Here is a 14,340-nt window from a genome sequence, read left to right on the forward strand (position 1 = left end):
AGTCTCCTCATGGCTCTTATTTATACATGGCAGACTCTACAGAGCAAGGGAAAAGAACCCCTTTACCTCTTTGGAAAGAACTGGGCTACAAGTGTGTTCTTCCCCTCAGCTGCTGAGAATGGAAACTGAGAGCTCACCCCACAGACTACAGTTTATTTACTGAACAAGGTAAAACAGCTCTGGGTGCAAATTAGAAAGAGTCTGTGAGTGATGTGCCTCAAGTATTGTACAGTAAATAAAGCAAAGAAGCCCTTGGTGCTCATGGACCCGGGTGATCTCAAATTGGGCATTTAAATTCAATATATTTTATCTCAGTGTCTCAAACATTTCATGGCAGTGCGACTCGTTACCTGAAGGAGTATGGAGATAATTAACCCTCCTGCAGCTTAGACATAGGAAGCCTAAGCTTTTAAAGTCAGGAAAAGGAAAAAAAAATACATGAGGAAATTAGTGATTCTGTCTATATGGCTTAAATAGGTGTTTAGCCATATGTTAATGAATAATTCTTCCCTGTCTCAGTTAGTTCTATTCCCTTATCTAGAAGTAGCAAAGGTGTAACTGAAACAAAGCACACTGGAAGGCAGAATTAGTGACTATATACGTTATATACACAAGATTTTAATTCACACTACACGGACAAGCCATTCTGAACACTTGAGCATTTGACACTGCAACCTGAATAATATATTTTTAATATACCTTTGGGTAGTTAATTTGCATTTAAACACTTTTGAGCATTAGGAGAAAAGATGGATCAATACATTGGTCAAGCTTTTCCTTTGATAAGTAGGATCTTATATTCCAATACATATAGATTTAATACTATTTTAGCATTTATTGACCACTTTTTCATACTTACACCCCCATGTCAAGCCACTTATGAATTTATTTCCATAGGAAATCAGCCCCAAGTTCAACCATTACAAGCTTTACAAAAAACTGCGGAAAGCAGGAATTAATTCTGACACATCTGATCAGCAATTTGTGGCATCATTCATCTCAAACTCCCCAGACAACTGAAACCAACAAAAGATGATAATCGTTTTTAAGTAAAATCTTCAACTGGAAATAATTTTCTCTCTTCCCCAGCTCCTTTACCCACCCTCCATTCCCTCCAAAAAATATAAAATATTTTACACAGTAACATCTTTAATCTTTTCTTTTGTCTCCCTAGCACACAACACAGATGGGCTGCGATAGGAAAACCTGGCCGCAGTCCACTTCTCTCCTAAAGAATGAGAAACAAAAATGATTGAAACTAGCCCAACCTGTTCAGTGTGCTAGTTTCTAAAGAAAGCAGCATAAAATATTAACCTTCCTATTTTTTTGGCCATTTTTTGTTTGTGTGTTATTTTTACTATTGCTGTTCACATTGTAATAATTTAGGGCCCTAAAACTGATCAGAGTGGCTTCAGGCTAATCAGCATGGGAGAATGAAAAACTGCCCTCCCCTCAATGAAATGCAATATGCTGTAGCCCATGCCAAAGGCATATTCTAATGACATTCACATTACAGAAATGGAGGGGAGGGGGCTGCAGGTGAGAGTATCTGAGGAAACAGAGGGTAAGGAGACATAATGCAGAGGAGAGGTGCCTGCATCTTTCCCTTCAGGTTAAACGGATGGAGCAACAAAGTGAACATAGTTATGTAAAATCAAGTGGGTTTTATTGTCTTCTCAATATTTCTGAAAGAATGATATGAGATGAAATTACGAGTTAAAACAAGTAAATCAACCCCTTGGCAATGATGAACAAATATATCAAAGGGGTGCAGTCCCTGATGAATATAACAAAGTACATTGGTTTTATCTACATTTATATTTATCTGCACTCTAATAAAGGGTCCCTTTCATACTGAGCTATTCCTTTCCTCTTGATAGATAGCACAGTGATTAACATTCCTTGGCAAATCTTAGAGAAGTTCTGGTGTCAATAAAGTCTTGCTAAATTGAGTTGAGTTCAGATGATAAATGTTTCATTCTTTTGTATCCCAGTTCCGTTATCCATCAGGCTGAACTACAGTTGGCAAATAACTTCTCTCAGGTCAAAACACCAACTTCTCCAGCTCCCCTCATCACAGAGTGCTTGGTTGTATGAGTGAACCTGTCCTAAAACACTGAGATACCTGGTAACTACGCACAACCTCCAAGTTTTAATGTGGTTTACGTAGCATAGGCCAGTTGTACAAACAAACGAGTAAGATTTAAAACATATTCTATTTTGAATACCACAGTTTCCTTAAGGGCAATTTAATGCAGCATATTTTTCAGATTTCCTGTGTGTTGCATGCCACTGTGATGTAATCTAGCGAGATGCTCCAAACTGTGACAGACATTTTCAAATGTGAAAAATATGTTTCCAAAGAGCAAGGTTACTATCACACCAGACTTCAACAACCAAGAAAAGCTGGGCTGACAGGTTTCAACTGCATTTTGTACCATCTCCAGTCTCTAAGGGCACGTAACTCTGGTAATATGTACGATATGAAAACCTAAATGTACTCCAAGAGAGACAAATGACCATTCAGTTATCAAAGAGATCACACAATGTAGTATTAAGAACAGTGGTCAAAGTCTGACTGAACATCTTCTGAAAGATTATAAATCAACAGGAATACATGTAAAGCCTATGCAATATTTCTACATTCAGTTTATCTAGGCTTTAGTTATTGTGTCACTAGAGAGAGGCACTCCAGGGGAAGCCAAGGCTCAAGGGGAAAAGAGGAGTGGTCTGAGGTGGAGGCTCTGTCACCCATGAGCAAGGACTGACAGATCTGGCACCACTTAGTATAGGGAAGTTTGAAGAAAAGGTCAGTTTTAGATGTTGGAAAGTCTGAGGCAAATATGTCAGTAATAATCTGCTCTCCTTGTCTTCTAGAATGAAAAATAATGGACTTTAATTGCAGTAAGGAAGATTCACATGAGATATTTTGAAGAATTCCCTAATGTTAAGAGTAATGAAGCACTGGAATACATTTTCTAGGGAAGCTGTAGGATCTCTGGAGAATTTTCAGAGCAGGTTAGGTAAGCATCTGGCAGGAATGACATAAGATTAGTTGATTCTGCCTTCAGGCACAGGACAAGATGGCCCCTGGAGGTCTGTCCCATGTAGCTTTTTTTCTTTTCCTGTGAATCTCCATTTCAAAAACCTGCAATTGAATGCATCCAAAGTATCACATCTCAGTTAACATTTCTCCTTATGCAACACCTGGACTTGAGTCTTTGGGTTAGCCATAACCCCATCGTTTTAATTTAGATGGCCTCTTCTAATAGCATCACTAGTAGAAGGAACAATTTGACTAAGATTCATAAAAAAGTGATGAAGAAAAACAGCAGGTTTTAAAGGACTGCTATAACACAGTGACTTAATCAGAGACAACAGGTTGTCAAACAAGTCAGATGTTTCCAAAGTAAAAGAAAAACATCCCTTGCTAGAAGTATGAATGAATAAGTACTGAAATAATGTACCAAGAAAAATGACGAATCATTCCATCTTGAAGACTTTGACTCAAGACTATCTTTTTTCAAACTGCTATAATCCAACAAATATTTTTGGATTCAATATAGAAATAGTTAAACTAATATGGCTGTTATAGAAAAGATCAGCTTTTTGTCATGTATGTACTTGATACTATTCTCTTTCTCTCTTAGTATTCTATGTCCATGTTCAAAATTATTCATATTCCATAATCAAATCATCTCTCTGTTATGCAACTGAACAATATTTTTCTTATCTGCAGATGTTGATTTTTATCAGAGCAGCTCTTCTTTCTGTCTAAGATATTCAAAATACTCATAAGTAAATTGTGCTAACACTAACAAGTGTTCAAAATCTTTTGAACTTTGTAGATTCTAAAATAGGGAGAATATACCATTTTCTGTTTATTTATAACTGCCTATTGCTATAATTAGGTTACAGTGCAGAACAATAACCCTTCAACACATAGAAAGAGACGTACAGCTTTCAAAATTATTAATATGAAATGTATCAACAAATTCAAAATATCTTTCTGATGGTACTGACAAATGAAGAAAAAAATTCAGTCAAAAGAAAGAAAAATTAACAGCTTTGATTTCACAGAGCACATTTTCCTAAAAATACTTTTAAGTGTCTCTATCCCATTTGATCTTTAATTTTTTTAAATTAACTGTGTAACTAGAAGTCTTTCACTCTATCTTATGGCTGCTTCTTTTGTAGAATCTCCAATTAAACATCTTCCTTTTCAGAAAGTGAGTCACAGCACTCAGCACAATAGGCTGGTACAAAGCAGCACAGAACAATGACAAAAGGATATCTCCCTATCTCTGGCTCATTTAAACAAATTATATTTTATTGGACCAAACAATCCAGATTACCCTGAGTAATCATCATAGCAGATCATGCTGACAGTATTTGTGGCTTTCACAACTGTTGGCAGTGATATTCATTTCCAGAGCTCTGGAGAACATTTTGCCTGGCGCTGGAGTCTGAAGCCACCATTCTGGAGCTCTGCTGAAAACATTTCCATTTGATAATGGTGCCTACAGACAACTCTTCTAAAATTTTGTAGAGTGGATCATAGCAGAATAAATGTTCACTTTGTTGGCATCATGTAGCACTGATCATTCAGTTGGAATAACACTTGGAACTGATTAAAACACTTTATCCCACCCTTTGTACTGTTACCAAAACTGATTTCATTTGTTGTTTCAAAAATTTAAACCCAATTTATTTCCTCAAATCATTCATTCAGACTTGGATTACATTCATATGAAAATTAATTACTTGTTAATTGAATCCTGTACCACACTGTCCGACATTTGGCTGGAAGGTGATACCAGGTAAACCAGCTGACAACTCCATCACACTTTCCCTATTTGATTGCTGTCACAGTATTACAGTTCTTTCTCTTTTCTGGAGTTTCATGAGATTTTGCAACTTATTAAAAAATGAACATCTGTGAAACAGAAATGTCTTCAGCCAACTCTTTCAGAATTCTTAGGTGCAATCTAGCCAAGACAGATGATAGAAAAATATCTACCCCTAGCAGATCTTATGTGTTGTCTTCCTTCAGTACCGATGAACCTGGAAGGTGATAAAGTATGTCACAGAGCATATCTCCAAATGGAGATGAGAAATCCATATTCATAGAATCATAGAATGGCCTGGGTTGAAAAGGACCCAATGATCACCTGGTTTCAACTCCACTGCTATGTGCACGGTTGCCATCCACCAGACCAGGCTGCCCAGAGCCACATCCAGCCTGGCCTTGAATGCCTGCAGGGATGGGGCATCCACAACATCCTTGGGCAACCTGTTCCAGTGTGTCAACACCCTTTGCTTGAAAAGCTTCCTCCTATTGCCTCTGTCTTTTTTACTTCACAGTAGTCAGTTTTGCTGAGCTCCTCTATGTGAAACTTAAATTTTCCCTAAGGTTTCTTCTGTTCCTAAAATCCTGAACCCTACCCCATCACCATGAGTTTCTCCATAATAGGATCAAATTATCTTATCAATTAAACTGATTTCTTAATTTCTACTTTACACAGGTTCTTTTCACCTTTTCTATTCTTCTTCCCCTGTACTGATGTATATCCAGGGAAGATGACTGTGGCCATGTTTCTCCATTGGATTATAATTTATTTTAGCAAATTACAACCTTTGAATGTGGAATCAAGACCTACTAGCCAAGCAATAAACTCTTGTTGAGGAACTCCCTGTTTTCATTCATATTTTTCCAACCCCAATTTCCTCCAGGGCAAATTTATTCATCACTTCTCCCTAGCTTCCACAAAAAAGCCAGTTGTTGGGACTGTTCTCTTTTAATAAATTAAATATAAGTTACATACTACTTGCAATCAGATCATGATCATCAGACCCGTAGCCACTCAAGGCTGCCGTGCAGCATTTAATTCATCTATATCTATCAGAACAACATCCAGCATAAAATTACTCATCGTCAAACCCAGTATGTTTTGTGTTAGAAAACCATCATCTGTCATCCATCATTTTTAGGAGCTTTACTACCCTCTGCATGAAGTGAATCTTCCATCATTGTATCCTGGACTCGAGTCCCTCATGACAATTATTCTTTCTATATATTAAAGACAGGTGTTGCTTTGGCTGGATTCAGCAGGCTGTAACTGACTTATATTAGTGCACGGTCCTGGCCTTTGTTAATTAGTTTGTACAGTCACAGCCACTCAAGACTGCACATTTCAGATTTCCCTCTAGCCTCCCAGATTTCAGAACTTCAACTCACTACATTCAAATTTTTATTTTTTTTGCAACTTTGGAGCATATTTTTCATGTGGCTTTACAGAAAGTTTTAATCAGAGAGAAAGGAGGATGGTTCTTTCTTGAATTAATGCAAAGCACACATGGAAATCAGCTTAGGTTGTGGTTGGACTTGATGATCTTTATTGTCTTTTTCAACCTGAACAATTCTATGATTCTATGATTTCACACCTCTAAATTAGTTACTTTTAGTACAGTTTAATTATTAAGGGACTACTGAGATTTTCTCTCCAACCTGGTGAATAACACAGGCTATTGAATCCAACTTGCCTGTCTCTGGATCAGATTTGTTCCTGGTTGGAAAATTTTAAAGGGTCTGATGATCTTGATAAGTTGCTAATGATTTCTTTGTACCAGCTTTATCTCCACTGTGGCATGAAAGATCAGACTGGAGATCGAGTTTGGAAAGGTCAGCTTCCTTTCTTTAAATTTATGTCAGACAAAAGTATACCTGGTTATTGTGCTCTGTTTCACCCCTAGGTACTCCCTCTATCAAGTTCAGATTAAAGATATCTTTTATATATATATGATTCCAAGTGTGACTCAGTTCTGTCTACATTATGCTGAGGATTTTGTCCTCTAATACTGTGATGCTTGACAAGAAAGAAGTTCCTTATTAATGAGTAATACCACCAAATCAAATGTAATTTCTGACAATAGTTTCCTATAAAATCTCTTTAGTGCTCTTAACTGGAATTACTATAATTCACGTGAATATTATTTTAACCATAATATAATTGTACAGCAGGAGCCTTAGATCCCTACATTCAAAATAACTTTTTTAAAATGCCATGGATTTGTACATTGTACAGCATACATTTTTGACAGCCTCTTAATTAAAAAAGCCTGCAAGGCTACACCATTTCACAAGCTGAAGAGCAATTTTCATAATTATAATTGCACAGAAGCATGCACATGAACTTGGCAATTCCCATCTACACAGCTATAGATCAGACTAAACTTAAATTGTTAAAGCTCCTTTGCATTGAACCAAGCCAAAGGGAGCTATGAGACCCGATTTTGCTACTAAAGCTGCTTATCTGAGATAACACTCACTGAACTACTAACTTTTGCAGCAACTACAAGTTTCACACAGGGCAAGAACAGACATAAATAATGTCCAGAAACAAATAACATTGTATACAAGTATTTTTCCTCTTGGAAATGGTTATGCTTATACTACACAACATGTGCCCACATGCTTTAAGCCCAGGTTAGTACCACCAGTGAAGCAGCAAGAAAATGCTTTGCTTTTTCTAATCACAAGCAACAGGGTTGAACCAACCACCAAGAGCTGGACCAACATTAAGGTGTTCATTCCAGGAACCTGTATCTAATTCACGCTGGCCAAGCACAAGGAAAGGAATGACATGGAGACCACTTCAGTGCTCCATGTCTGAAAGCACCAGCTATATTGATGTGATGGGCCCAGATACACTGGCTTGAGAGCCAGACTGCACTACAGGCTCAGGACAAAGCATCCAGAGCACCCCAGGGAGTCTGGCTGTGCTCATCCTGCTATGGGACTGAGTCCAAACCCTAATACTATCCACACTTGTGCTGTGGGTAGGAGCCTAACGCCCTGCTCAGTCCTCCCTGATAGAATAGGTCAAGTCAAAATCTAAAGATTTCAAATCTGCAAATCTTTGCAAAGATGCAAAGCTTTGGTGTAAATTAAGAAGTTTAAACTGCTTATTCTGTATAATGTCATGAGGCAGAAATATTTGGTAGTGATAGATTTCAGATTTGAGCTCTACCGCATTCCATGCTACTCAATATTTACATGGCACTGGTGTAATGTGAAAACCGCTAGTACCCAGAGGTTACAAGATACACAGGTGCAAGGCTATCACAGTGTGTCAGATATTCTGCTCACCCTAAAAAATGGCATTTTCATTTCCCTTCTCACCCATGCAAGGAGACTCTCTTGGCTCTCTTTGTTGTTAAATTTTCAGTGAAGGAAAAAATAAAAATTTTAAAAAAAGAAAGAAGAAAAAAAAAAGAAAGAAAAAAGTGAAATTTACAGAAAAAAAAATATCAGAGGTCTCATTTGTACCCTGCAAGCACAGCAAATCAAGGTTGTGGAGCATTGCCAAATGACATTTTTCCTTTTTTCACAGTTAAAATGCAATTTCAGCACTGATCTTGGAAGGGAAAAGGCTACCAATGAATGAAACTGCTGCCAAAACTCAGATATGAAAGCAAAATATCTCAAGCAACAATATATTGACTGAACTACTGCAGAGGAAGTCGTGGCTAGATTCTACAGTAAAATATTCCTAGATGCTCCCTGACTCATCTCCATGACCCACCATATCCACTCCTTTGCTCTGTCTTATTTCTGTAGCAGGCAGCACACCTTTGAAGCAGCTAATTCAAAAATAAACAAGTAAATAAAACTGTAGTGTTTATAAAGCAGATTGACAAGGGTTTAGGGTTGGGTATTTTCTGGGCTTGAAGCAACCAAATCTGTAAAGAAAAGATGCTTAGCAACACCTCACAGGTCTTTAAGGAATTTCCTGACCACTTAGTCAATATTCAAGTATCCCTGTACCCTGAAGCAGGCAGCTCTGCTCAATGGGGTGAGCACTCCATGGGTAGCATGAAGTGATCTTGTTGCTTTACAAGCAGCTCTGAAATGCAGAGGCTCACCTATTACAAACATACAACAGTATCATGGGATCACACAGCTGGATGCAGGTGGTAATCCTTAACCTATCCAAGACTTCCCTGTGCTTCACTGGGGTGTTTTGGATGATGCATGGGTCAAAAATTTGTTTTAGGTCTGCAAAACTCTTGAGAATCTTCCAAAATTAACCCTGTTCCTGAAATGCAGCACCGGCGTCCTAATCTCATGCATAACTTAATCCAGTGATTTCTAGTTGTGATGATTTAACTAAATTCAGGGCAACTGTAATTTATGTTTGTAACAGCAGGTTTATGGAGATTGCAGAAGTGAGCCTTCCAAAATCAGATAATACGATTCTGAAATCTGTTTCTAGGAAATTAATGTGTCTCATTGCATGCAAAAGACATTTTAGAAGTACATGAAGACAGAACTCATTTCAATGCACTGTTGGCTGACCTTCATATGCTTCTTCTATTCAGTGCCCCAGAAGGCATTATATGCATGTAATTTCCAATATGGGAACAATTTGAGATGTAATTAGGCAAATCTCAGAAGGTTCCGCCACTGATTTGTTCATTCTTTCAATATTATTCTATAGGACACACCAAAAACATTACATTAGGTTCAAGCAGGGGGCAATTAAGAAAACTTTAATCCTGTTACAAGGGTATGTAAACATATCATCACTTCATAATGGTGTTATTATACTTTACATATTGGGCAGATGGGTCATCTTGGCGTTCTGGCATTCAGTATTGCACGTGCTGTCTCCAAATATAATTTGCCATGTTAACAGGCACATTTCCCATTATCAGATCAATAGTATGGTGGTTTTCTGCTAAAATTCTAGTAACACAATAGCTATCTGAAAAAAGAAATAGTGACAATGTTAAGAGATTGGGCAAACTTACCTGGAATTAGCCTTTAATCGAAATAAAGAAGCCAGCAGAGTAACACTCCCTTGCGAACAGATATTTTCACCAAATAACTTTAAAATTCCTTCTTTCTATGGCAAGGGGAAAGTGTCATCCACTGTCTCTGATATACAGAATCTTTTTCATTTTCTCTTCATGTTTGCAGTTTGTATTTTATTTATTGCTTATCTACATGAGTGTATATATATACTGTAGGAATAAAAATATGATCATGTGTTTACACCTGTGTCTGCATACATGTATGTGCATAGGTTGCTTTGATGGTTATGTCTCCTATTTATTTCCCTGGAAACTACAACAGACTGAAGAACACAATAACATTATTTGATAGAGCACATTCTCAGCTACAAAATGCTGTTTCTCATCACAGCCACCACCATTAACTGTATTTTACCTGCAATGAATAAGAGCCCCCATGCCATGCTCATGGAAATCTGCACCAGCAAAGGTGACCACTGTCGCCATCAGCACAGCTGAAATGCACCACCCAGTGCCTCAATGTGCTCACAGCCACTGTTTGAACGTCATAAACATTCAGCAAGAATGAATGTCAATAGGTGCCACTTTTTCCACATGGAGAAATTCAGTGACACAACTTTGCTTCATCTGCATTTCCATGTGAGATGCCATTCCATCACACTGCCCCTCTGCTGCCATCTGTCACACAGCAACAACATGTGACAGGGTATTGGTGGGAAGGTGCAGCCTCTACTGCCATACCATCAACATCCGCCTCCAACGTCATGGGCCAACACAATAAAATAGGAGGCATCACTCTCAAAGCAGCTTTTGTATGTATATGTGTACATGTAAAGTGTGAGACATATAGGGAACATTGCTATATGTATTACTTAAGGGCTAGTGAAGACTAGTTGAAAGTCAGATCTTAGATATACTGGTTAACACTGCTTAATTTAACTTAAAGACATTGTAAAGCCTTAAAACATTTTCCTGATGCCTGTTATTGTAGAAGGTTTTCTCCATACATTATATCACAAAATTGTCACATTTTTTTTGTCACATATCACAAAGACAATTTCTTCTTCAACTGTCATTTAAGAAAATGACTCTAAAGCAATTTTCATAATCATGAATAACTAAGTAACTAATTGCATAAATATTATGTTCCTTTTGTCAGGTAATCAATTATTATAATACCATAAACTATACAAAGACTCTTTCACCTTTACTTGAATTCCAAGGTGATTAATCTCTGAAGGTAACTATTTTAACCACAAAATAGTATTATAAATCATTTTAGTTAAAAAGATGTGGACTTAAAACTGCAGAGAAAAGAAATGAAGAAAATTTCTTTCACAAATTATATTTGAGCCAAATTAAGCCCTACTGCTCAAAAGACAGAACATGAAATCAACAACATTAAACTCTACATTTATTTTCTGCTTGGTTTAATTTTAGAACCAGTTGATATTAACTGTTGTGCTCACAGTCTTCATTTTGCAAGAAGAGCTCAAACCAAAGATTCATCTGAGTCTATGACCAATATATGATACCTGGGAAAGACCAGAATAACAGGGTAATGAATCTCGATGTCTGCATTTCTTCCCTGCTGCCAGTAATCAGATGCATAATAACTTCACAAGCCAGAGGATATTTCTTCATGTTAATAGCTTTTGAATGCCTTTTTTCCATGAATTCATCTTTTTAGATTCATGTAAACTTTCAGGATTATAAATTCTACAGTTGAACTAGCTGTTCAGTTTGAAATTTCCATCCCATCACCTTCACAGGAGCCTCCTCAGGTTTGACTCATGATGAACAGTGAATAATCATTCCCTCTTCACTATGCTCACGCCACTTTAACTCCTAGCATGACATCCACCCTGCTCTATCATCTAGCATGCTGAATTAGCAAAATGACTGACAAGAAGACTTGAACGCAGACAAGTCTTAAAAATAGCATTTGTTGATGGCTTGGGTTAGAAGGGACCTTAAAGATCGTTAACCTCCAGCCCCCTTGCACGTGCTGGTGTCACCCACCAGCTCAGCTCACAAGGGCCCATCTAAACTGGCCTTGACTGGCTCCAGGGATGGGGCATACACAGCTTGTCTGGGCAGCCAGTACCTCACCATCCAACAGTCTTTTTATTGCTTCTCTTGGAAGCAATACACGTTTTTCAGGGTTTCTGATGGAAAAGTTATGCTGTTTTTCTGATGATCCAACAACTTCTGAGCAAACTGATAGCTATTAACTGCACTACTGTGCGCTTATAACTCAAAGTATATGAGGCAGAACACGGCTCATTGATGCAGCATGTGTGTGTATGCAACAACTATCAAAAACACTCCTCTAGAAACAGAGCAGGTTGTTCAGACTAGCAGGTGAAACCTCCTCTGTTACGAGTGTCCTTTAGGCGCAAATCAACCAGCAGTTTAAACAAACCATTCTCCTCCTCCGCAAAGTGAATCATATCACATAGCTGGTATTTGGGCACTGTTAGTTAGAATGCGTCTGTTTTTCCAGCTGAATCTGTCAAAGTCAACGCGGTGGTAGCATTCGGGGAACAGAGCCAGAACCAAATGGTGAGAACAAAAGAACATGTCCTCCCTACCAACCAAAACAATACACAAACAAGCAAACAAAAACCTGTTACTCATTAAGCTGGTGCGTGATTCCCAGCATAAAAAAATGGGAAAAACTTACTTCTGTTTTCATTGCTGAACTCTGACATGGGCTGTCATGTCCAATTACATTTCGTAGGTGTTTGACAGAGCCTTGTTTCTTTCTAAAAAAAATATAATAATAATAATAAAGAAAACACTACAGCTTTGAATGGCTTTGTGGCATCTCCATTCTTCCTTTTTAACAGACATCTTCAACTTAAGTGTACTGAAGAAAAAAGTCTTCTGTTGCAAGGTTAAACACACGACTGACTGGAACAGCTGCAGTACGGAAGTAGTTAAACTTCACTCTTACTCAGATCTGTGGCAGAACATAATGCTGAATTACCAGCCTTGAAAAAAAGGAAGCAGAAAGGTAAACCCTTATTCCCTGAATCACTCAGGTATGGGGCCTCATGGGTGTCATGGAAAAGATGTGCCCTGGACTCCCATCAGCAACTCACAGTTGTTTCCTTTGGGGTCTGCTTTGAATTAGCTGGTGTGAGCAGAAGATGCAGATGTGTGAGTTGAGCTCCATTGGTGAACATATTTGCTGGAGGTCACTCATGACCCCCACAGCCCAACCTGCCCCTCAGACATGGCCCCACTCATTCTGCAGCTCCACATGCCAAAAGTGCTATTCCTTCACAACTGCAATTTAAAATTCTCATCATTTCTCCCCTCTCTGCTGCCTCAACAAACTCAGTGTAATTCAATGTGTCTGCCGCAAGCATACATGAGATCCATCACGTACATCCTATCCTACTGGAAGAGGAAAACTAGAGATTTTTTCTCTCATTTTTTCCCCAAATAAATGGATATAAAATTGTGTGCTATAAAACTTGTGCAACTGGGGCATATACTATTAACAGATCTTATTCAGGATTACACAGAGAGTCAGATAACAAATGCAGAGGACCAAATGAAGGTGCAATACTAAAATGCCAGACATTTCATCTTAAAATAGTTAATATTTACCTGGACTGCATCATCAAACAGAAAGAGTTGTTCTTAAGAAGTTATTGGTGTCTGTTTTGGTCTTATTTCACCTGCTGTTTGCATCACAGTAGATGAAACTAGAGTCTTAATGTTGCAGGAGGCTCTCAGACGTGATGGCTACACCCCCACCAATCAACTAGGCAGTTCCAGGCCCTATTCTTTGGCCCTGGAAGCAGAATCATGCTGTTGTAACATAGCCACATTTATTTATTAAACTCTCCTGGCCTCTTAAGCAGGGAGGCTGCATCCAAACCACCATTTCGATGGTCTCTGGCCCAATCTAACTCCTGAACCAGGCCCAGAAATAGTACGAGAGGCTTTCAGTAAGCCTAAGCCAAACCCATGCCAAGGACTGCTCTAACAACTTCAGGATAGAAACAACACAGTTCAGGGCCAAGGCAAGACCTTTGGCACTGCTAATTTATTAGTATAGACACAGCAAAGGGAGGTGGCTAATTGCCCAAGAAAGATAGGCAATTTGAGGCCATGCACTCCAGCCAGTACTAAAAAAAGTAGCCTTCTGAGCACAGCACAAGCTCTCCTTGGAGCACTGTATTGGGAACTCAGATTCTTCTGCCCTCGGTGTGCTGCACCCCAAATCTCCACTCAGGTGTGCTGCTATGTGCACACACAAGGAGCACAAACTGCACCACATCCTTGCTACTGTCTCGGTTTCTCTCTTATTTGGACCTGTTGCTGCTCCCAGTTTCCTCCACAAAGCTCCCCACCCCATGTCATTACCTGCAGTATTCTTCCAACACCTCTGAGTCAGAATTCAGGCTATCAGAAACCTGGTGTGCTATACAAAAATTAACAAGGCTGAGTGTATTTGCAGTGTGTAGACATGTGTCCCACTGAAGCCAAGGAGAACTACAGGAAAAC

Source organism: Coturnix japonica, chromosome 3 (assembly GCF_001577835.2).
Source record: "Coturnix japonica isolate 7356 chromosome 3, Coturnix japonica 2.1, whole genome shotgun sequence".
Lineage (NCBI taxonomy): Eukaryota > Metazoa > Chordata > Aves > Galliformes > Phasianidae > Coturnix > Coturnix japonica.